This window comes from Ictidomys tridecemlineatus, chromosome 13 (assembly GCF_052094955.1).
Source record: "Ictidomys tridecemlineatus isolate mIctTri1 chromosome 13, mIctTri1.hap1, whole genome shotgun sequence".
In the NCBI taxonomy this organism is placed as follows: domain Eukaryota; kingdom Metazoa; phylum Chordata; class Mammalia; order Rodentia; family Sciuridae; genus Ictidomys; species Ictidomys tridecemlineatus.
In genome coordinates this window covers 80,161,250-80,185,773 of record NC_135489.1, presented here as the reverse complement: position 1 = coordinate 80,185,773, position 24,524 = coordinate 80,161,250, and the positions used below count along the sequence as shown (strand labels likewise).

General features: G+C 38.9%; 1 pseudogene across 1 annotated transcript in view; it reads right to left on the bottom strand.

Annotated features, from left to right (window-relative positions):
• Nucleotides 1–10,735: 10,735 nt before the first annotated feature.
• The window catches only part of LOC144369711 (E3 ubiquitin-protein ligase RNF213-like), a 72,551-nt pseudogene continuing 58,762 nt past the window's right edge, over nucleotides 10,736–24,524 (bottom strand). The window contains exons 33-38 of the transcript XR_013429438.1: nucleotides 19,432–19,532; nucleotides 19,088–19,270; nucleotides 18,241–18,410; nucleotides 18,050–18,149; nucleotides 13,403–13,514; nucleotides 10,736–12,623 (exon numbers count right to left, since the gene is read on the bottom strand). The product of XR_013429438.1 is annotated as an E3 ubiquitin-protein ligase RNF213-like (transcript). The remainder of the gene's footprint in view (nucleotides 12,624–13,402; nucleotides 13,515–18,049; nucleotides 18,150–18,240; nucleotides 18,411–19,087; nucleotides 19,271–19,431; nucleotides 19,533–24,524) is intronic.

Below are 24,524 nucleotides of genomic sequence, written 5' to 3'. Positions count from 1 at the left end.
AGCATGTGCAAGGCCCTGGGTTCGATCCTCAGCAGCACATAAAAATAAATAAATAAAATAAAGGTATTGTGTCCAACTACAACTAAAAAATATTTTTTTTAAAAAATCATTTTATTTTCAGTAGTTTATGAAGAAACAAAAAATGTTCTTTGTCTGAATGTCATGTAAAATGTGGGGTTTATCAGAGGATTCTAAATTTTAATATTTTCAAGACATAAGACAAATGTATAGTCAAAGAAAGACAAAAAATTAAAGTAGCACTGAGAATTGATTTGCTATCATGAGTAAAGAAATGTTTCCCTTTTTTTTAATAGAAAGAGCACCCATGAAATCTTTTATGGAGGGATTTCTAATGCACACAGTTAAGATTTTTACAACTTTCTAGGCTTTTATAAAATAGTAAGTGCCTTATTATTCTTCTGTCATAATATTGAAAAGCTAATTTCAAATAAAATTATTTATTACAACAGCTTTAGTTTAAAAGTCTGTGTGTATATATATATATCATGTATATATATATATATATATATGGGATAATGAATAGATTACGACAGTAGAGGGTTGTAATTTAGATAAACAATTCAGGTATTTACACTGGCAGAAGTGCAATGCTGGAGGGGAGAGGAAGGAAAACAGTAGCAGAAACTGAATAGAAAATAAAAAAGGAGAAAAGAAAGTTAAAGAACTAACTGAAGAGAAGAGGTAAAAAGAGAGTCGGAAAACACATAGCAAGTGAGAAACTGAAGGGTCCCTGTGTTTCAACAGAAGCTGTGTGCTGAGGAATCTCCCATTCTCCTCAGCTTTGGGCACACCGTGTGTTGCAAGACTCCAAAGCATGGTTCACCATGATGCCATCTTTTTCAATTCATGGTGTGTTGGTGGCTTATCTTTTTTGTTCCTCCTCCTGGCTCCTAAATGGCATTGCCTTATTTCCTGTTTCTCTCCACTGTGCCTTCTCATAATTGATAAGAGAGTTTCATAAGGAAAATCCAGAAGTTGGAGTTGGAAACTGGAAAGGTAGATAAGACTACCTGAGAGAAAGGTGTATGGAGAGGAAGCCTAGATAACAGAGAGTCCTCCTCCGGAATCCACAGAGGTCTGATCAGGGCATGCACATGAGAAAATCCCCCAATAAGGGGAAGATCCACTGAGTTACAAGGAATGGAACCCAGTGCTCACACAAGACCTGAATTGGGACCTAGTCCCACCAGCCTGGCTCAAATGACTTTATGTTCACAGACTGCTTGCAGGGAACAGAGATGAGTCTTGCCTCAATAGTAGGAAAAAAACCTGAAATTAAAAAGGTTGGGTTACTACCTAACCATCTGTATCAGACAATTACTAAAGGTAAAACTGGTCCAAGTAGTAACTGTATCCCTGTACGAATCTCATTAATATATAAAGGATTTTTTTTAAGTTCCAGAAAGAAAAGAAATTAAAAGCTTTCCATTTAATACAATCCATAATGAGAAGAAAAATCAAGAATTGCAATCCATTCAGCAAGCACCCACACAGATGTTAGAATTAGCAGATAAGCACATCAAAACAGAAATTATAATTCTATTTTATATATTCATAGGTAGAGACATAGAATGTATAAAAAAGACTCAATTATATTTTCCAATGAAACTTAGTGTGTCTAAGATAAAAAAAAATATGCTGGATGGAATGAATAGAAGATTGACTTTGCTATGGAGCTCATGAAGACACAGCAACAGGATCAACCCAATGAAACACTAGGAACATATGCTGAACACCAATAAATAAATGACCAAAGCATCAGTGAGCTGAAGAACAATTTCAAATGGACTAATTATACTGTCCATGGGTGTGGGCCAAAAGTTGCATACAATGTTGTACGTTTAAATTCATCACAATTAGAAATTTCTCCCCGTTGGAAGACTTGACTTGAATTTTAAAAAGTCCCACTCTAGGAGAAAATCTGATGAACGATGTTTACCCACAACATGTAAAAAACCTTTGACTATCAATAATAAGAGAAAAAAAAACATCACTTTCGTACTAGAATAAAGCTTAAAATACGCATGGGAAGAGATGGAAGATCTGGGACTCCCACCCACCTCCTCTTAAATGAAACTTAAATGGCAAATAATTTGTCAGTTACTTAAATAAGTGAACATTGACCTACATTAGGACTTAGTCACTTCACTTGTGGGTATTTGCATAGAGAGGAAAGTGCATGGCCCTACAGTGATCATTACACATGTATTTGCTGTCTATCAACATTCGCTTGAAAGAACGTGGAGGCATGAATTCACCATGGATTGTAACTCAGTAATAAGAAAATGGACCCGTAATGTACTAAGAATGTGGGTAAATCTCAAAATAGTTACACTTTGAAAAGAAGCCTACGTGCCAAAAAGTGTTTAATGTATGATTCATTTGCATAACATTTTAGAAAATGCAAAATAATCCAGGGACAAAAGCAGATCAGGGTTTTCTGGGGAAGTGGGAAGGAGGATTTGCAAAGGGGCACAAGAAAACCTTTGAGATGATGAATACATTGTGTCAGTGGCTTTTAAAAATGAGGTGTGATTTATTTTGTGTCAATTGCAATTTAATGTAGAGGTTTTAAAGATGGTAAAACTAAGTTAAATTTTATGATTAATATACTAAATGTAAGACTGAGACTGTCACATAATATTGCAAAAAATTTCAAAACTACATAAAAATGGTTATTACTCTTTATAAGAGATATAGAAGAAATTTAAAAATTAAAAATTAAAGGAAACAAAAGCTATAAAACCATAAAAAGTAAGATAAATCTAAACTAAGCTAATTCTAAAGTCATTGGCAATGCATGAGGATTTAATCTCATTTTTTTTCATTCCAAAAAACAGCTCTATCCTCTCCTTGTCCCCAAATGCCACAGTGTTCCATCTCTGCTCCTGGACAGAGCTGGGGGCTGGGTCTCTTGCCAGGACTGTCTTTCCTCCCTTCTCTGTTGATAAATTCTGATGTTTCTTCACATTGTATTCTCCCTTTCTATTAATTGAATGTCTTTCCAAAGTGTCTTAGCAGTACATCTGGTGTGATGACAGTTTTGGGCCCTTTGGATTATGACATCATCAGAAAAGTTTGTCTTTATAGTTTTTTGTTGTTGTTGTTCTCTCTCTCATTCCAGAAGAAGAGTACTTTTGACCAGTAGTTGGCTTTTATAAATAATTGAGATGAAAAATTAATAAACTCATAACCTCAATTATTAAATTTACCTATGAGCAAATAATTTTTAACATAGAATTCAAGCTGGAAGTATTTTAAAATTTGTAATAGTTGTTCATTTTTACTTGGTTGAATTTCCCAGCCTATGGCCAAGGATCTGAGCTATCACAGGGTCCTGTGCCTGTGGGAAGGTGTCTTTGCACCATCATTCTCACAGATGGACTGACACTTGAGCACATATTTTAAATACAATTTGTTTTTATGACAACAAAAAATATAGTAATATAACATTAAGTGTAAAATATTATTAAATATATGGCAATGAAAATAAAATGCAACTCTTCTAAGTGCCACCTAAACTGTCTTCTGTAACATCAAGTATTAAGTATGTGTTGTGCAGATTTTTAACAATCTCTCCTACAGGTAAACAAATATGTTTCATGTGACCTGAGAAGACATTTAATTGATTGTAAAAGAGAGAAGGGAAGAAAAACATACCATTTGGGTTTAAAGGCCTCATATTTGTAATCCTTTACCATATTCAGTTTTGCATAGAAAATAAAAAAGGGCAGGAAATAGAAATTGTAGAAAAGGTAACAAAAAATTTGTTTTAATAAAATTATGAATGTCAAAGGGAAACGTTAAACAGGCAAGGGAGGTTTTCCTCAAGAGCATGGCAGTAAATGTCAGGACTAATGCGATAGGGAAGAGAGCTTGAACTTAACTCCTACCCAAACAACATGGGAGAATTTTTTAAGTCCTCGGTTGAGCTAGTGGAGAAGTACTGGAGAACTTAGGGAGAGGTTCATCATTGTCATCAGTCCATCTGGTGTGCTGATTGCCACTACAGAAGTCAGATCCTACAGAGTAGAGAGGGCCCTCTCTTGACCGTTACATTTCAAAAGAATGGGTCCTAAGTTCATGAAAATGATACTTTTGATTTGGAAACTGGCAAGAGGCCATTTATTTCTGAAAGGGACAAAGAAAAAATTTGCAATTCTTTAATTTTCTGAAGTATGTACCCTGGGGAGTTGTGAGGATGAGGGGCAGAGGGCTAGAATCAGAAAAAAAAATGTTTGTTCAATTTTAATCAAGCTGAGTGGTATGTTAAAGATATACTAGTGAAAAGAAATCTAAAAAAAAAAAAAAGAAGAAAGACATACATGTTTTCCTGTCATTAATTACATAAATTATTTTTTTTAATTCTTGTCTCTGGAAAGTTTTAGAGCTTCTAAACTTAGTGTGCAAACTTCGTAAGACTTCATCAGTTCATATTAATAATGTGGAAAACTAATTTGACTGACCAGCTCTGTTGAATCACATTCTGTTATAAACATGACAAAAAAGAAAAAAAAAACTGAAACAAATAGTTCAGAAAATATCCTTTAAAAAACCTATTCTGAGAAGTGCCATTTAATTTCCATTATTTTTAAACTTACTGGTATATTGTTAAATGAATTGAACTTTATTTAATATCAGTAATGAATTCTTCCTCTAAATCTTCACACCTAGTTTTCTGCAATCAAATATTTGCTGGAATGTGGGCTGAGCTTTTAAGAAAGAGCCAGCTCTTTGGTTAATGAACTGAAAGTCAATCATCTTGACACAAGATGCTTGCATACAGTACTGTGTCTTTCATTAGAAAATGTTCTGAGAAAAGGATTTTTCTTGATCTATCACAGTGAAAAGACTCTGTCCTCTTTATAGACTTAATTGATTTGGAGAGTCTTTGTGTACCAGCTCTAGACACAGTTCAAAACAAAACCTAAAACAAAACAAAGTCTAATCCATACTCCAAGAATCATTTAAAATGCAAACAGTGTATTTCAAATTGATCCAAAACAATTTAAAAGAAGTGGTCCAAAAGGCATCTTCATAAAACTACTATAATTACCAAGTCGGATGCATAAGTCATTTATACCAGCAACTCTCTGTGCCTCAAGGAAGACTATTGGTGTGTCTCCATCACCTCAGTAGTGATGAGATGCTCTTCCTGAGGTGTCATGGAAAGATTGGTGGAATTATGAAATCCTGCCAAAAGAACAACTCAGATTCTGTTGTTGTTCCTATGTGAGTTGATCCCCCCCACCCCCCACCAGAGCTCATGTGGGAGACAAAGCAAGAAGGCTTCGAGGTAAACTGATTGGGCTGTGAAAGTCACAACCCAATCAGTGAATTATTCCCCTGATAGGGATGAGATGAGTGGTAACTGAACACAGGTGGCTGTGGCTGGGGGAGGGGCTCATTGGGGTGTGCCTTTGGGGGTCCTGTTCTGTCCCTGGGTAGTGGTGTCTGTCTCTGCTTCCTGTTGACATGTTTCCAGATGCTTTCTGGTGATTTGGGAAACAATTAGAATCACGATCCACTTTAATAAAAAGTGGATTCAAGTGAGCTATAGAATTTTATCTTCAGCTTCAAGAAAAAGAAATGGTTTTTTTTAACCCACTCATCTACTCTCCTATCCATTCATCCACTAACTTAGCACAGGTCTAGATGGCATTGGGTATGTGTGTGTTACACATGGCTTCATTTTCCAGAAATTAACATGTCTGTTGAAAGAAACAGCAAGCCAGGACATTACACCTCATCCAGAGGTGGTCAAATGAGTAAACTGGAAAATTTCACAAAGGAAACAAATAAGAAAATTTGCAAGAGTTATTGAAAAGATTGGGAATCTACTCCTCTCGCACAACATTTTGAAATATGGGACTATAAATCTTCCATAGATGGGTCAGATTTCAGTTGTAGTAACCTAAAAATGAAGTCAACATACCTGATGATTAAAGCATTAGAAAGATGAATTGCAATATGTGTAGTGGATTTTAGCTTGCTATACCACAAAATTTCTGAATTGCATTGCGTTTTGGGGAAGTCATGTCTTGAAGTATATGATGGAAAATAGAACAGGGGTTAACTATTCATAGAGGGAGCATTGACAGGCCCTGCATAGTTTGGGTAGGTGAATTACACTGATGTCCATGACTTGTACAAGCATGAAACACCTGAAATGTTGAAATCTCAACTTCTCCCCCATTATGGACCAAGAATGTGAGCAAGGATGTTATCACCTTGATCTTCCCCTTCATGAGATTATCAATACATCATACAATCTAGTTGCTTTAAAAATAAATAATTTCATGATAGCACTTTTACATTGATGAGAATATTATAATTTCAATGCAACAGCAACAATGTTATTATGCCTACATGTGTATTTTTACTATATACAATATTAATTCATCAAACAAAAGAAAGTAAAGCAAACAAAACAAAAGGTTCTAGCAACTTTAGTTCTATATGCCTCTCTTCAACTTCAGGGGTTTTTTTTGTGTGTGTGTTACAAGTTCCCACTTAGTGGATCCGTCAGTATTTCCAGAAATGCATTTAGCATCATGGCCAACTGCAGGTGCTAGATGTGCATAGTATTGGCTCCTAGATGTCATGCCCTTTCTAGTGTTGCCAATGTCTGGTCATTGCTTAGAGGTGAGAATAACTAGCATAGACTCACCAGGGTTTAAGGGGACACACAGACTCCTTTTAATCTTGCAGAAGACCAAGTAAACAGAATTTCACTTCAACGTGCACATATCTAGATATCTGCTGAGGGTGATATATTGTTTGCCATACCAAACACTGACCTTCAGATTTAGGAAGAAACTGTCAATGTACTAGTAATAAATATGTTCTCCTCAGATGTATTTGAATGCACATAATTTGAGTGAATGGGCTTTGTTTCTTGTGAAAAGATATCAAAACAAGCTTATGTGCCCTATTTTTGCTTCTGCTTGAAGAAGTCATAGTTAATTAAAACATATTGAATGCATTTAAAAATGTATTTTTGATTCAGTTAGTTGATTTGATTTGAGTTTAGTGATATTTAGACCTAAGATTTCTATTTCAGTCATACATATTTTTCTATTTCAGTCATACATATTTTAAGTGTAACAAACAATGATCAGGGTTGCTTGGAGACAGTGACCTTTGAATTCTAACAATAAATACTAAGATTAAATATTCACTTACTCGTATAAGCACTGGTGGATTTAGAAAGGTCAGGCAAGACAAATATTACCACCGTGGCTATACGTGTACATGTACATAAAAATAATATATAAAATTCTAATTGGATCATCGAAAATAACATTTATTCTTGCACTACAGTCCGGGATTTTACACATGTTATGTCATTAAATCGTCACTTTCTGTTACTTAGGGATAAGGAAACGATGGCCTCAAGAATTTAATTGCATTTCCTAGTGTCACACGTCTAGGTAATTGTTGAGCCGGGATTTAAAGCTTATCAAGCCTTTCCACGGAGGTTATTCTTTTCATCAAAAGGCTGCCTGTAGCATTCTTCTGACAACGCTTTTCCATACAAATTGTTAATGTTCTAATACAAATTCTGTGTGCCTACCCCCAATGAGCTTTCTTACTCTGTAAGATGTTTTATGAGACTTTTTTTTTTTTAAAGAGAGAGTGAGAGAGGAGAGAGACAGAGAATTTTTTTTTTTATATTTATTTTTTAGTTCTCGGCGGACACAACATCTTTGTTGGTATGTGGTGCTGAGGATCGAACCCGGACCGCACGCATGCCAGGCGAGCGCGCTACCGCTTGAGCCACATCCCCAGCCCCGTTTTCTGAGACTTTTGAAAATAATATCCACATGGAGATAGAAAGCTGAGCACTATGCTGTTTTCCTTTTGCTGATTTGAAGGTCCTTACAAACAGATAATATTCCTAGGGGCTTTGCCTGTTAGGAGGCACATCCCAGACATCTCAGATCTTTCAAACACTTATAAAATATGTTATTATTTTATTTGATTTCATAATCTTTACAACATGACTGTGTTCCATCTCATACACATAGATTTATCATAATGGCTTAAACAAAACCGTGTCATGTTTAAAACAAGCTGAATCTAATTACTAGAATCTAAACAACACAATCCATAAATAGCTAAGGAAATGCAGTTGATCAATAAACATATGAAAAAAAAATGTTCAACATCTCTAGCAATTAGAAAAATGAAAATCAAAAGGACTCTGCAATTTCGTCTCACTGCAGTCAGAATGGCAATCATCAAAAATACAAGCAACAATAAATGTTGGAACAAGGTATACTCATTCACTGCTGGTGCAACTACTCTGGAAAGCAGTATGGAGGTTCCTCAGAAAACTTGGAATAGAACCACCATTTGACCCAGCTGTTTCATTCCTTGGTCTATACCCAAAGGGCTTAAAATCAGGCTACTACAGTGATGCAGCCAAATCAGTGTTTATAGCAGCTCAACTCACAATAACTAAACTATGGAATCAACCGAGGTGTCCTTCAGCAGAGCAGATGAATGGATAAATAAAATGTGGTACATATACACAATGGAATATTACTAAGTCTACAAAAACAATATGATGTTTTCCAGTAAATGGATGGAGCTGGAGAATATATGCTAAGCAAAATAAGCCAGTTCCCCCAAAATCCAAAGGCTGAATGTTTTCTCGGCTATGAGAATGCTAATTCACAATGGGGGTGGTTGGGGCTAGGGAAGAATAGAGTTACTTTAGATTAGGTAGAAGGGAATGAAGGGAGGGGAGTGGGTATGAGGGTTTGAAGAATAGTAGAATGAATCTGATATTATTACTTTATGAACTTATATGACTACACAATTGATGTGATTCCACATCATGTACAACCAGAAGAATAAGAAATTATACTTCATTTATGTATGATGTGCCAAAGTGCATTCTACTGTTATGTATAACTAATTAGAACAAATTTAAAAAAAAATAAACATAGTTAAGGTTTAAAAACAAAGACTTAGTGTAAGTGCAGTCTCAGGCATTTTTCCACCTATTTGTTCAACTATTTGACTGGATGTGTATATTGACTTAATGCTGTGATTCCTTTTAGTAGACCAATAGTCTACATATATGCAGTAATGTGAAGATAAGAGTTTTAATATTGTGCTACAGACAGAAAAGCTAAAAGTTCTCCTCTTTAAACTTCAATTATTGAAATGTTTTGTATTTCATATTTTTCCTGTTTCCTCCAATGATCACTGTATCACCAAGTGTCTAGCAGATCAGTTTTAGTGGCTCACTTTGTTGCTTTGGATAACAGTAGTTTATTTGGAGATTGATAGTCAGTATTAGTTTGAAGGAGCCTTGGATTAACAATTTATACCACAGTAAATTCCCACAGAAGCCTGCAATTTTGGTAGAGTAGCCTAAAGTTAGTGGCACATTCTGGAATGATTTAATTATATACCAGCCAGAATGATGTCTCCAACTTGAAGAATTCTTAAATTACTAATGTCTAGTGCATAAAAAACAGTTATTGTTTTGTCTTTGTTTCAGGGTTATTTGGCTCTAAAATAACCACTTTGAAAGCACTTTGACCAGTGACTGCGGACAATGATGTAGTAGATGACCCAAATCAAGTAAACCTATTTTGTTTTCTAACCCAAGTTGTACGTTGATACTAAATGTATTTTAAATTGTTTGAAGAGTTTCCAAGAATTTAAAATATGGATGAAATAAGTGCCAGTTCTTATTTACACCCTTTTAATTCAATTGGTTGAAAACATAGGACTGTTCAGGCATATAGATATATTTACAGTTACATACAATATTTATTTATGTGTTGACATTAGAAAATACCACTCTAAATACTCTTGATTTAGATATTACATCTGTAAAATAAGAAAATATTCATAAAACCCAAGGTCAATGAGGAAATGTTTTCTTATGAATGAGAATTCTAGTTATTGATGGTTGGTGGACCACATGTTTACTTTAACTTAGAACCCAATACAGTGATAATTAAATTAATGATTTAAATATGAACCCACCACAATTAAAAGGAGAAGAAAGAGGCTACCAAAATAATTAACAAAAATGTTGGGGGAAAAGCCAAATTACAATGATAAATAAAGAAGACTTTGAAAAAAATACAATTTTTGATCAAATTGAAGACCAATCTATAATACCATAATAGCACCTATTGAAAGTTCTTTGAGATTTTAACAAGCACCGTTCAAAGTATTTACCCTCAATTAACTAATTCAATCATCAAATTATTCACTCTCATTGTGTACTAGATCTTGTACTTGCAATTAAACCTGGTCTTCTTAGCAATAATAGTCCCTTAGTAACAAGTTCTTTCCTCCAGAATAATAGATCTTGTACCACCTCCCACCTTCAAGTGCCTTTACTGAACACTTCTATCTATCATCAGTTTCTCTTCTCTCTATAATTGCAAATTCTTGGGAAGACTTATCTGTATTCACTCTGTTCCATTGCTTATGCATGATTAATCATCTGTCCTCATCTTATGGTGACAATCTGACAGTGGTGACACTTATGGTTACTGCCTGCATCTTGAAGCAGAAATTCATTTTCCCTTTCTCCCTTTATCTAAGGTGATGCAATCCCCTTTGGTATTTGTATTACCTCCCTACTTACTCTTTCTCATAATCCTTTGCTAGATCATTTTAGTAATTTATAATCTAAATATTGGATATTAAATGCTCAATGTGCCAAAAATCAGTCCTCTTTTCTTGTCCTCTCCTGTTCTCTGGTATTCAGCCCACATTTCTCTCTGGCTAGTGATCCAGCTGAGGGTCTGTGTGGCTGAGCCCTGCTACAGTGCTCCCAGCCAGCAGCATTATGGCATCCCAGGAGACTTGGGTGATGCCTGCAGACATTCTTGGGCATCACACTGGGCTGGGGGGTACTGCTACTGGCACCCAGTGAGCTGAGGCTAGATATGCTGCTAAATATCCTACAATGCACAGATGACCTGCAGGAAAGAATTATGTCCTTGGTATCTCTAAATGAGACTCAGTTGGAACACACTGAGTAGTCCTCAGAATGCACCTGTGCCTCCCAGAAGGTGAAGACCCTTATTCCCAAGTCTTTCCCCACCACCCCGGATGGGAATGCACATTTTGAGCCTCCCCCAAACACCAAGACTCACCTCTCCTACAGTGCACGGATGACCATTGGGACAAACTGTTCAAAGAACAACAGGACACATATTAGCAAGTCTCCATCAAATTACCAAATGTGGGAAGGGTAAGTTGCTGCCCTCCTCTCTGGCCCTGACCAACAGGACACAGAGCCCATGTCCTAAACACCTCACCAGAAGCCTGGAGCCATGCCATCAGCTAAATTACTTGCGTGTTCCTGGAGCTCAGTGAACACATATCACCCATGAAAATAGTCTGGTTTACACAGCAGAGAGAAGTTGAATTCCAGACACAAACCAGGGGTAACTTGGTAGCAGCACTGTATATCTTTCTGTTCTCTTGGATTTTTATTTTTTTGGCAAAAGCATGTTTCAGTACAACTTTAAAAACTAGTTTTAGAAGATTATTTACTTAAGGCAACAGCACAACTCATATAAAGTCATGGGTTATGTGGCTGTCTCCCAGGTGTAGGCTGCGGGAAGCTCTCTCTGGGTCAAAAACCTCTGGATTGTGACTGGCCTTTGATTGAGCCTCAGTGTGGTCTCCAGGCCCCCCTTCTTCCAAGTGACATTTCTAGAAAGCACCAGTGTAGCCCAATGGCTCTTATCCCATGACTACATAGGGAAATTATTTGGTCATCTAGTCAATTAACTCTGTGGCCCTCAAGCCAAAGGCAGGAGGAGGCAAGTAACATGGGCTTTCAGCAGAACCTAGTGAAGCCCAGGTCCAGCCTCAGGTATGGCATGGCCGCAGGCAGACCTTACAAGCTGAGAAGAGTGCGACCCCTCCCCATACACTGGTACTCACTATACCATTGGATGCCTTCCAGACCCTCCCACTTCTGGGCTTGAGCCAGCAGGTCTTCAGGCATGGTTGGAAGAAAAGCATTCTGAAAGACCAAGAGCAGAAGTGGCCCTGCTGAGAGGGCCTCTGGGCTGCAGCTGCTGCCCAGCAAGAGGCACAGAGTGAGGCAGTTTCTTCTCAGCTCCAGAGCTGTTTACAGAGGATGTACAACAGCTCTGTGTGAACCTGCAAAGGGCACAGCATGTTTTCACCAGCACTGTGCTGAAGGATCAAGTGGGTCAACGGGGCAGAGAATCTAAAAGGTGGACAGGTTTGAGAGTTCCCACGGCCACCGGCTAGGTCTCAACATGCAAAAAATACACTGAAGTTTCACTGTAAAATCAAAGTTATCATCATGCAGCTTACCGACATGCTGGCGGGAGAGAAAGCTAAGTTCCTCAGGGGCACCAAGACTTCACTCTGTCCACACAGAAGGACAGCTGCAGTGTGAATGGCCATTTCTGTCACTGTTCTTTCAAGACTGTTGGCACCAGGGCCCATGCCTTTGCTGAGCATGGGCCTTGGCCTTGTCTCTCTGAGGAGCAGGTCTGTAGGAAATGGCCTTCCTCCCTCAGGCAGTCGAGTTCACTCCTTGTACAGTAAGCGCTGGTCTTCTAATGAATTGAATCCTAAGGAACAGAGAACAAGAAAGAAAAGAATATTATACTTTCCAACAGGCAACTCCCCATCCTTCTAAAATTATAGAAAACAACAAGAAAAAAGCAAACTTATAAGGAAAAAATGTGTATAATCTATTTTTATAATATGCATTATACAAGTTTTGGGAATTAAAATATGAAGACAATAAAAATAAAAAGGATTCAGGATCTCGCCAGGTGGGGATGACCATTGCTAACCCTGTTGTGTACTCATCCAGGCTGTGGTTTCTTCTGCTTTGCACACACATGTACATGACTCTCTCCCCTTTGCCCTATCTAAAGTTCCTCCATTCCTTCCATGCTCCCCCCGACCTCCATTCTGGATCAGCATCCACATATCAGAGAAAACATTCAGACTTTTTTAGGATTGGCTCTTTTCATTTAGCATTTCATTTGTACTCTATATACTGCTGAACAACAGGGACACCTTCAAAAAATGCATCTGTAGGGGATTTCACTGCTGTGCTAACATCAGACATTTTCAGATGCTAGGTGAGGATCTCACGAGACCAACATCAGACACGCAGTGATGGAAATATCACCAAGTGAATTGTGACTGTGTGTGTGACATCTAAGAGTAGAGCAAAGTCTTTGAAACTTCTTTCTTTTTTTTCACATGGAAAAAAAGCATCTATTAATTGTACTGAATAAAGCTGCATTTTTTCAGTTTTCAGAAACTCTGCCACTGTGTAAACCATATGGTTCAGAGAGTTTGTAGAAGAAAAGCACCAAAGTGGCAGCTGGCTTACTTCCAGGCAGTTGATGAAGAGCATGTAGGGTTCAGTCTTATCTTTAATGATGAATGCCTTCTTCTCTAATAGGGACAAGTAGGCCTGGATGTAATCTTTCATTGCATGGAAGCTGTGGAAAGATAAATATTATTCCTGATGACATTAGAATGGCAGAATCACCCTATACAAAAGAGCATCTATTAACCAATCATCTGCCCATCTATTTCTCTGTGTGTATAAAGGTATAAAATATATATAGGTATATAGATTTAATAGCTCTTTTAATTAATTCATTCAATCTAATTTGTTATACATGAAAGCAGAGTGCATTTCAATTCATAGTACACATATAGAGTACAATTTTTTTCATGTTTCTGGTTGTACACAAAGTAGTGTCACACCATTTGTGTCTTCATACATGTACTTAGTGTAATGATGTCCATCTCATTCTACCATCTTTCCTATCCCCATGCACCCTCCCTTTCCCTCCCTCCCCTTTGCCCTATCTAAAGTTCCTCCATTCCTTCCATGCTCCCCCCGACCTCCATTCTGGATCAGCATCCACATATCAGAGAAAATATTCAGACTTTGGTTTTTTAGGATTGGCTTTTTTCATTTAGCATGATATTCTCCAACTCTATCCATTTACCTGAAAATGTCATGGTTTTATTCTCTTTTAATGACGAGTAATATTCCACTGTGTATATATACACCATAGTTTTTTTATCCATTTATCTACTGAAGGGCATCTAGATTGGTTGTACAATTTAGCTATTGCTAATTGTGCTGCTATACACATTGATGTGGATGTGTCACTACAGTATGCTGATTTTAAGTCCTTAGGTATAAACCCAAGTTGGATAGAACAGTGAAGCAGGTGGCATCACTATACCAGACTTTATACTACAGAGCAACAGTAACTAAAAAAGCATGGTATTGGCACCAAATTAGACTTGTAGACCAATGGTACAGAGACACAGAGACCAACCCACAAAATACAGTTATTTCATACTAGACAAAGGTGCCAAAAACATATATTGGATAAAAGATAGCCTCTTTAACACATGGTGCTGGGAAAACTGGAAACCCATACACACCAAAATGAAATTAAGCCCCTATCTCTCACCATGCACAAAACTCAACTCAAAATGGATCAAGGACCTAGGAATTAGACCAGAGACCTTGTGCTTATTAGGAGAAAAAGTAGGCCTAAATCTTCATCATGTTAGATTAGGTCCCAATTTCTTAACAAGACTCCTATAGCACAAGAAATAAAATTAAGAATAAATTTATTTTTTAAGAATAAAATTATTATTATTATTGCTGTGGATATATACGTGACTGCATGACCAATGTAATTCTGCAACATGTACACTCAGAAAAATGAGAAATTATATCCCATTTAATTCAAATGTATGACATGTCAAGATCATTGTACTGTCATGTGTAACTAATTAAAAAAAGAATAAATAAATGGGATGGATTCAAACTCAAAAGCTTTTTCTCAGCAAAAGAAACAATCAGTGAGGTACAGAGAGAGCCTACGGAATGGAAGTAAATTTTTACCACATGGACATCAGAGCACTAATTTCTAGGATATATAAAGAACTCAAAAACTTAACACCAAAAAAAAAAATAACCCAATCAAAAAGTGGGCTAAGGAAATGAACAGAACTTCTCAGAAGATGATATACAATCAATCAACAAATATATGAAAAAATGTTCAACATCTCTAGCAATTAGAGAAATGTAAATCAAAACTAATCTAATATTTCAACTCATTCCAGTCAGAATGGCAGCTTGTAAGAATACAAACAACAATAAGTTTTATTGAGGATATGGGGGGAAAGGCACACTTACTCATACATTGCTGGTGGGACTGCAAATTGGTGCCACTAATCTAGAAAGCAATATGGAGATTCCTTAACAGCTTTTTATTAAAAATATGTTTGCAGAGGCTTGAAGGAATATTAAGTTCCAGTTTGCAGACCAGTTGTTCTCAAACATTTTGGATTCAGGCCCTTTTACAGTCTTAAAACTTATTTATTTATTTATTTATTTACTTATTTACTTATTTATTTATTTATTTTTATTGGTTGTTCAAAACCTTACAGAGCTCTTGACATATCATATTTCAAACATTAGTTTCAAGTGAGTTATGAACTCCCATTTTTACCCCAAATACAGATTGCAGAATCATATCGGTTACACATTCACATTTTTACATAATGTCATACTAGTAACTGTTGTATTCAGCTACCTTTCCTATCCCCTACTATCCCCCCTCCCCTTCCCTCACATCTTCCTATTCTCTACTATCCCTCTCCCCTCCCCCATCTTCTCTTTCTATCCCATCTACTGTAATTCATTTCTCTCCTTGTTTTTTTGATTTGTTTATGTGGGTCAAATCTATCAATGCTTATAGTATTAGAAACTGAAAAGTTTCAAGAGTGTATCAGTTCATTTAAGATAAAAAGAATAAACCCACATGTGTTAATGATGTTTAGAAGAGTGGCTTTCCTATAATTCTTGGAAGCCTGTTTAACAGAAGTCAGCTGACTTCCTACATCTGCTTCTGATACTACTTTGAAGCATTTGAAGAAAATCTGGCCTTACACATGATATAGTTGGAAAAGGGAGAAATCTTTAATAGTTCTTGCATATATTGGGGGTTATTCTTTTCAATACTATAAGAACACTTTTAAAGTTATCATTTCTGAAGGCTGGTTATAGAACCTGATACCATGTCAGTTGTTTTCATCAAGTATATTACAATCACATAGTCTACTCTGTTATGGATTTTTCCCAGTGCTATGGGTCAAACTGGGGTCCCCACTGTGTGATAGTCAAAAGCTCTACCACTGAACTGCATCTCCAGCCACTGGATCATTTTTTGACACACATGATTCTGTGACATTAGGCATTGGTCATTTGGAAAAGCCTTGGTTTTCTGAGCAAGGCAAATCTTGAGATGTTGGCATCTTTTTAGTCTACAATCTCTTGTTGTAGATACCTACCTACATGCATTAACATCACCACAGATCTGTAGTCTGGTGATCACTGGTTCAGGCAAAATGGCAAGGCCTGAGACAAGCAGCTAGTTCTTATATGGAGACCTTTAGGAGTAGCATTCTTTGAGATAAGCACTGTCTTCTGTTTTGCAGTGTTCTAGGTCAATTTCCATTGACCAACATTAAAAATCACAACCTCAGGCTGAGGTTGTAGCTCAATGGTGGAGTGCTTGCCCTCAGGTGTGAGACATTGGGTTCAATCCTCAGCACAACATAAAAATAAATAAACAAAATAAAGATATTGTGTCCAACTATAACTAATTTTTTTTTAAAATTTCAAACTCAAGGGTTGAGATTTAGTAAAGCTCATAGTGAAACTGGCATTTTAAAAAGTACATATGCACAGTGAAGAAGAAGACCGTAACTGTGGTTGCTATTTCCTTCATGCAGAAAAGCTTTAGCAATATTATTGCAAACATGGACATGTTGAACAGGCAAATTACTCTCTCAGTATTATTTTTAAAAATTCAGAGTTCAGGAACCAACTCCCCACCAAAGGGTCCTTGCCGGCACTCTGAGAACTGAAGCTCAATGAACACAAGGATCAGCCAGAGGACACTATGCTTGGACATCACCGACTGCCTAATTTGAGAAAACACAGAGTCCACATGTTGTGGAATCTGGACTTGGAGGACATTGAGGGTGAGGGAGACTCTGAATTACCACACCAAAAATCACTCTGGGGTGGCCATGGAGCTAAGGTCAGAACAACCATTCCTGGGTTCTGCATGCATCACCACACCAAGGGTCCTTTCCCAGCACTCTGTATTTTCACTTCATACCCATGCCTGGCCAGCCTCTACCTCAGAGCAAAGCCTGTCCAAGGAAGGGGGCGTGACCCTTGTCCTTGAAAAGACCCACAGAGCACTCCTAGGCACACATACCCACCCTTATGAGTTGTTTATCTACAAATAACAGGAGAGATCTGCTATGCCAGGTGTCCCTGACTCAGTCAGGCTAGGTGAGGACCCATAGCAACCCCCTAGCAACCACCAATCAGCATGAGACAGGAAAAATACCTGGGATGCCAGATGACCCTCATAGTAGTTTATGGTGGTTAATAACATGTTGGGAAACCATGTAGTTCAGCATGTACACTCCTCGTGGCTTAAACGAATCAGTTCAAATGAATTCCCCTCTGGTACTAACCAATCACCCTTACCCAACTTGTTTCCGACAGTGAATGTGCTAATCAATGTTAAAGAGTTGTTGTTTGATTTTCCCGCAGTGTGTGATGATTTGCTAAGAGATGCTATGATGTATGTGAAGTCCCTGCCTTCCCCAAAGAGTGCATAAAACTGCTGCAAACCCTGGGCTTGGGGCCTCTCAGTGCCACAAGTTGCTGTGTGTGCAGAGGACTGAGCTAGCTTGCAATAAACACCTCTTTGCTTCTTACATCGATCTTGGTCTCTGGTGGTCTTTTGGGGGTCCTGAATTCGAGCATAACAGTATGCCCACAGAGACATGTCTAAACACTCTGAAGAAACTTTCCCCAATCATGCGTGAGGATATGTGGTGGCACAAAGACCAAGCACAACACAGGCCAGAGAAGCCAAGGCCTCAGAGAAGTGTGCATTCAGGGAGCTGCTCCTACCTGTATTTCAGGAGCAGCTTCAGCACCACAGAGCAGATGACAGGAGTCTTATCCACAGCATCATCAAATGGTGAGAGAGACTTTGTGTGTTCCTGGTATCCTTAGCCAGAAAGAGAAAGGTGCTATTGCTCATATCATGGCACAAAACAGAGAGGAACTGAATCAAGATTTGAAAGAAGAAGGCAACTCACGTTGGGGAACATCTCTCAAGAGCTCCTTCTGCACGAAGAGTAGAGACAGAAGCCCATCAATCACGTTCTTCTCAGGAGGGTTATTGTCTTTGAAACACATGGTAGAAATCAGGTCCATGAAGAAACTGTTGCACATCTGCCGGAACTGGGCATGTTTCCCAATGGCCACCCTAAGGAAACAGCGAAAACCCAGTCAGAAGACTCAGAGACCCTGTTCCCAAATCGCTGCAAGAAGAATGATTTGAGATTTGGACAGCATGTTGTTATACATCAAGAGATTCAAATATCTACTTTTGTTCATTAGCTGGTCTTAAAAACTGCATACAGCATCTACACACATCTCTTCCAGGAACACCTCCATCATTTAACCTGCCTAAGCTTGTCATAGAACCCCTTCATTGGGAGGAAACAGAAGAGAAAGCAACCACTCATGGAGCATGACCATGGTCTAAAGCCCACAGCTCCCCTTCCTGACCTCCCAGAGGCTGGGAGAGAGCTGGTGTGTGGCTCAATGGTAGAGGGCTTGCTTGCCTAGCACCTGCCACCTATGCAAAAAGGAGGCTGGAGAAGCTGTATCCAAGTTTCTTGGATCTCTTTCAAGGGCTTCATTTATTACTTTCTGAATTTTGCTGTCTCAAAATCTTGTCAGATGTGTGTGTCTTGGGGAGAGAGGAATTCAGAGACACCCATCATCTAAGAAGTGCCCAAGTCATACTTCAGACAGCTCTCTGAAGCCAGGCTTTTACCAGACAAAGGTTAATAGAAATTAAATTTCTGAATATTATATTTGGGAAAAAAAAAGAGAAAAGAGGAAGAGAAACACTTTTAAAGAGAAAGAGTGTTTTACCTGTGCTCTTGGGAAACTGTCACAGAGAAATTATCTGGCAGGTCAGTTAAACAGGAGGGGCAAATCATCTGCCCAGGGACAAGCCAGCTCTTGATGCACATCAGGCAGTACACATGGTCACAGGGCAGACACACAGGATCATGAGCATCTCCCAGGCAGGTGGGGCACAGCTGCACTCCACACCTGGAATCCAAGCAGGTGATGGGGTTCAAGGCAGACACTGGCTTGGAGGTGCCAGTGCACCCCAGGGGCAGCGTTTCCTCCTCCCAGCACTCCCTCCTCCCTCTTCCCAGTGCTCCCTCCTCCCTCCTCCCAGTGCTCCCTCCTCCAACACCCCCTCTCACCTGGCCAGGCTCTTGCTGGCTTACTCCTTGCATTCACAGAGAGTGGTCATCACAGCCACAAAGGGCCTGTGGGTCTTGAGGTCAGAGTTCTCTTGAAAACACTGGAGGAGAAAGGCCTGGTTAGGGGTGGCACCCATCGAGGAGGGACAGGGGTCAGCTGTGCCCTGGGGCATCCCAAGGCCTGGGGAATTCTTAGCAGTTTTCCATCCTTTCAAATCCTTCTGGCCCCACTGCTTTTTAAAGAGAAGGACTAAATTCCCAATGTCATTTTCCATCTTCTTCCTTCTTTTCAGGTCTACCCCCTTTCCTCATCAAGAGGTATTTCAAACTTTAAATGATAATAATGTACACACCATTAAGCTCTAAGAGACCTGAGCATTTTTGGACTATTTGCTTTAGATCTTGTTTTACTTATTTACTTAAAGAGGGGGTATTGCTATGTTGTCCAAGCTGCTCTCAAACTCCTGGACTCAAGCCATCCATCTGCCTCAGCCTCCCAAGGAGCTGGGACTATAGGGATGTATCACCACCCTTGGCTAGATCATATTTTGAAGGAACAACACATATACATCCAGTTGTGGCATCATGGGCAACCCTTTCTTGTCAAATCCCCTCCCCACATTCCTAAACTTCTCTGAGGACTTGTGTGCACCAGTGTAAACACCCTGCCATTGTCCTGCACCATTCTGCCCTCAGGCCTGGGAGGCCTCACTGCAGGCCCCTTCAGTGACTTCCTGGTAAACAGCTCAGCTGCTTTAACCACTGTATATTCTTCCAGATACCTGTTTCCAGTAACCAGTATTTAGTGTGTACTTGAGTTTTTGCAATTCTGAACAGTCCTGTACAAACAATCTAGCATATGTCTGCTTCAGTAAAAACAAAAGGTTGGGCTGGGAAGCAGCTGGGTGGTACAACACTTTTCTGGCATGCGTGTGGCCCTGAGTTCCACCAGAGCACCATAAAATAAATCAAAGTGTCTATTGGACACACATTTAGAAATGCACATCTCCAGCAACTCAGGGTAGTAAATTTATTTTTTTCTCAAATTCTTTTATTTTTAATTAATTTTTCTATTTATATATGACAGTGGAACGCATTGCAATTCTTATTACACATATAGAGGACAATTTTTCGTATCTCTCATTGTATATAAAGTATATTCACACCAATTCCTGTCTTTATACATGTACTTTGGATAATAATGTCCATCACATTCCACAATCATTTCTAATCCCATACCTCCTCTCTTTCCCTCCCACCCCTCTGCCCTATCTAGAGTTAATCTATTCCTCCCACATTCCCCATCCCTATCTCATTATGAACCAGCCTTCTTATATCAGAGGAAACATTTTGACATTTGATTTTTTGAGATTGGCTAACTTCACTTAGCATTATCTTCTCTAACTCCATCCATTTAGCTGCAAATGCCATGATTTTATTCTCTCTTATTGATGAGTAATATTCCATTGTGTATATATGCCACATATTTTTTATCCATTCATCTACTGAAGGGCATCTAGTTTGGTTCCACAGTTTAGCTATTGTGAATTGTGCTGCTGTGTCCCTGTAATATGATATGTAACATTGATATGGCTGTGTCCCTGTAATATGCTGTTTTTAAGTCGCTTGGGTATAGACTGAGGAGAGGGATAGCTGGGTCAAATGGTAGTTCCATTCCCAATTTTCCAAGAAATCTCCATACTGCTTTCCACAATGGCTGCACCAATTTGCAGTCCCACCAGCAGTGTATGAATGTACCTTTTTCCTTACATCATTGCCAACACTTATTGTTGTTTGTATTTATAATAGCTGCCATTGTGACTGGAGTGAGATGAAATCTTAGAGTAGTTTTGGTTTGCATTTCTCTAATTGCTAATGATGATGAACATTTTTCATAAAGTTTTTGATTGATTGTATATCATCCTCTAAGCAATTTTTAGCAGGAAGAGTGAAGCAGGTGGCATCATTATACCAGAACTTAAACTATACTACAGAGCGACAGTAACAAAAAAAAAAAAAAAGAATAGTATTGGCACCAAAACATACTGGTAGACCAATGGTACAGAATACAGGAACAGAGACTAACCCACAAAATTACAATTATCTTATATTAGACAAAGGCACCAAAAACATGCATTGGAGAAAAGATAGCCTCTTCAACAAATGGTTCTGGGAAAACTGGAAATCCATATGCAACAAAATGAAATTAAACTCGGATTTCTCACCACGCACAAAACTCAACCCCAAATGGATCAAGGATCTAGGAATGAAACCAGAGACCCTGTGTCTAATAGAAGAAAAAGTAGGCCCTAATCTGCATCATGTAGGATTAGGCCCCAATTCCTTAATAAGATTCCTTTGGTGCAAGAGTTAAAATCAAGAATCAATAAATGGGATGGAGTCAAACTAAAAAGTTTCTTCTCAGCAAAAGAAACAATCTGTGAGGTGAATAGAGAGCCTACATCTTGGGAGCAAATCTTTACCTCTCATACATCACTAATCTCTAGGGTATATAAAGAACTCAAAAAGCTAAGCACCAAAAAGACAAGCAACCCAATCAATAAATGGGCCAAGGACCTGAACAGGATAGTGAATTTAATGACTTAATGCTGTTTCTGAAAGTTTGTAGTCAGGCATAAATTTTAGTACAGATGTTAGCACAAATGTCCACTCTGCATTATACAAGTAAGGAAAGTTCCCTATTTCTACTTTGCTTAGGGCATTTTTTTTCTAAATCATGAATTTTTGTCAAATGTTCTCTCTACCTTTTAAATTATCATTTAGAGTTTACTTTTTCATTTATATAACTGATGACATTTATAGATATTTTTAAGCCATCCTTGAATTCCCAGGATTGATCATACTTGGAAATGATGTGTGTTTAATATCCTGAAATTTTGATTTGTTAATTAACAACCCACTCAGCAAAGGGCAAAGGACTTAGACATTTCTCCAAAGATGCATACATACCTGAGAAGAACATGAAAAAATGTTCAGCATCATTAATTATCATGGCAATGCACATCAAAACTCTCTGAGCTGGGCACTGTGGCACATACTCAGTGAGGTCAGAGGCTGAGGCAGAAGGATCACACATTTAAGGTTAGCCTCAGCAACTAAGCCAGATTCTGTCCTAAAGTAAAACAATAGGCTGAGATGTAGCTTAGTGGTGGAGCATCCCTAGCTAGAGACAAATGTAATAAATTGATACAGTAAGTCCCCTTCTAGGTACACATCCAAAAGAAGTAAAAGCAGGCCTCAAATAAGTTCACAGCAATCACAACAGCCAGAAGGTGGAAACAGCCTGAGTGCCCATTAACAGATGAGTGGACAGATTCGGTGTCCACCCATACAGTGGCATTCATTATCCAGCCCTAAGAAGGTTGAAGGCTGACACATGCCACCATACAGATGAACCTTGAAAACATCATGCTAGGTGACACAAACCAGAAACCAAAGACAAATGCTGAACAACTCCACTTATGTGAGTTACCTGTGGTAATCAGAGTGACAGATAGAAAGTAGAGCAGGGATCTATATGGCTTGGGAGTCCATGTGTGTGTGGAAGGAGGTAAGGACACTCTGGAGCATGATCTGGTGGCAGCACAACACCCTGTGCTTGATGTCACTGACTATATGTTTAAAAGTGTTTACATGGTGCATTCTGTGTCATGTATATTTTAGCACACTTAAAAAAATGCAGCAGTGGCCCAGTGGTGGGGTGCTGGTTGGGGAGGTTAATATTAGGACAGAAGGGAAAGCCAGTTCCCTGAAACCTGTGGAAAAATATGCATTACAGACATGAGCCATGAGAATTGGTCTCCCTTGCATCTTTCTCTGCAGACTACCTACCCGCCTAAGATCTACCTCTGTCTGCCATGTCTAACCCTCCTGTCAGAGCTGATGGACAAGATTCGAATACCCATCATGTGCTGGCTACTTTCAGCTTTTACCAATTTCCAGGGGTGTAGGAGTTAGCTCTGTAGTGGCAGTCTGCAGGAGGTAAGACTCAGGCCCCAGACATCCCTCACAGTTTCACTTAAACTTCTAACCAAAGGAGGAGAGCAGCAAACATCAATCCAGGGCAGCACCCTTTCCAGGCTCAGGGAGCCAAGGAATGGAGCTGTAGGGATTCCCTGTAGCTGGAGGAAATGCACAGAGCACAGACCAGTGTATAACACAGGCTTCAAGCTCGGTAACTAACTGGGTAGCATCTGTGGCTATGGTTAGTTGCACAAGGATCTGATTAGAAGGAAATGAACCAGAAACCTGTGAAGTTTTTGAGGTCATTACATTGGGGAAAAAGTCTCCCATGAACAGGTGCATGCCAGCTCTCAGGGCCAGAAAACCCATCTCTCAGCTAGCAGGCTACCTGACCACCAGAGGCCACACTGGACCTGGCTGAATGCCCAGTGCATCCCCAGGGTCTGAGGGTCCTGGATGGGACAGGAAAGACTTGGAGAGAGCTGTGTCCAGGCCATGTGGAAAGGTGGTCCAGGATGCCTGTGGCCATAGGGCAGATACATGCTCCTTCTCACTATGTTTTCTCTACTTTTCCTTTAAGAACCTCCACAAGAGTGGTCCAGTTCATACTTTGAACATAGCTTTGCTGCTCTAAAGCATACCTGTTTTTCTCTCCTCCCTGATCCACCTAATATCTCCTTCCTAATCCGGGAAAACAGAATTCTTTGAATAGCCTCTTTAAAAACACTCTGTTCCCCCTGATAGAGGAATCACAGCCTCTGGGACAGGAGTCCCTTGTGTTTCTCCTTTGCTAGCAAAGCAGTAAAATTTCCTTTTCCCTTTTCTCAAAAACAACAACAAAACGCCAAAAATTTTTTTTAAAAAATCCTTTAAGTTCCATGGCACATAAGCATACTCTGAGAAAGGTTTCCCATCTTCTTTCAACTAGATGAGGCCAAGGGACTTATTTAGGGTGATGAAATATGAGCTGTACTCTCTCTCTCTGTGTGTGTGTGTGTGTGTGTGTGTGTGTGTGTGTGTGTGTGTGTGTCCTGGGCTGTGTTCTTTTATAAAAATTTTTGGTACTGGGAATTGAACTCAGGGGCACTTAACCACTAAACCTCATCCCC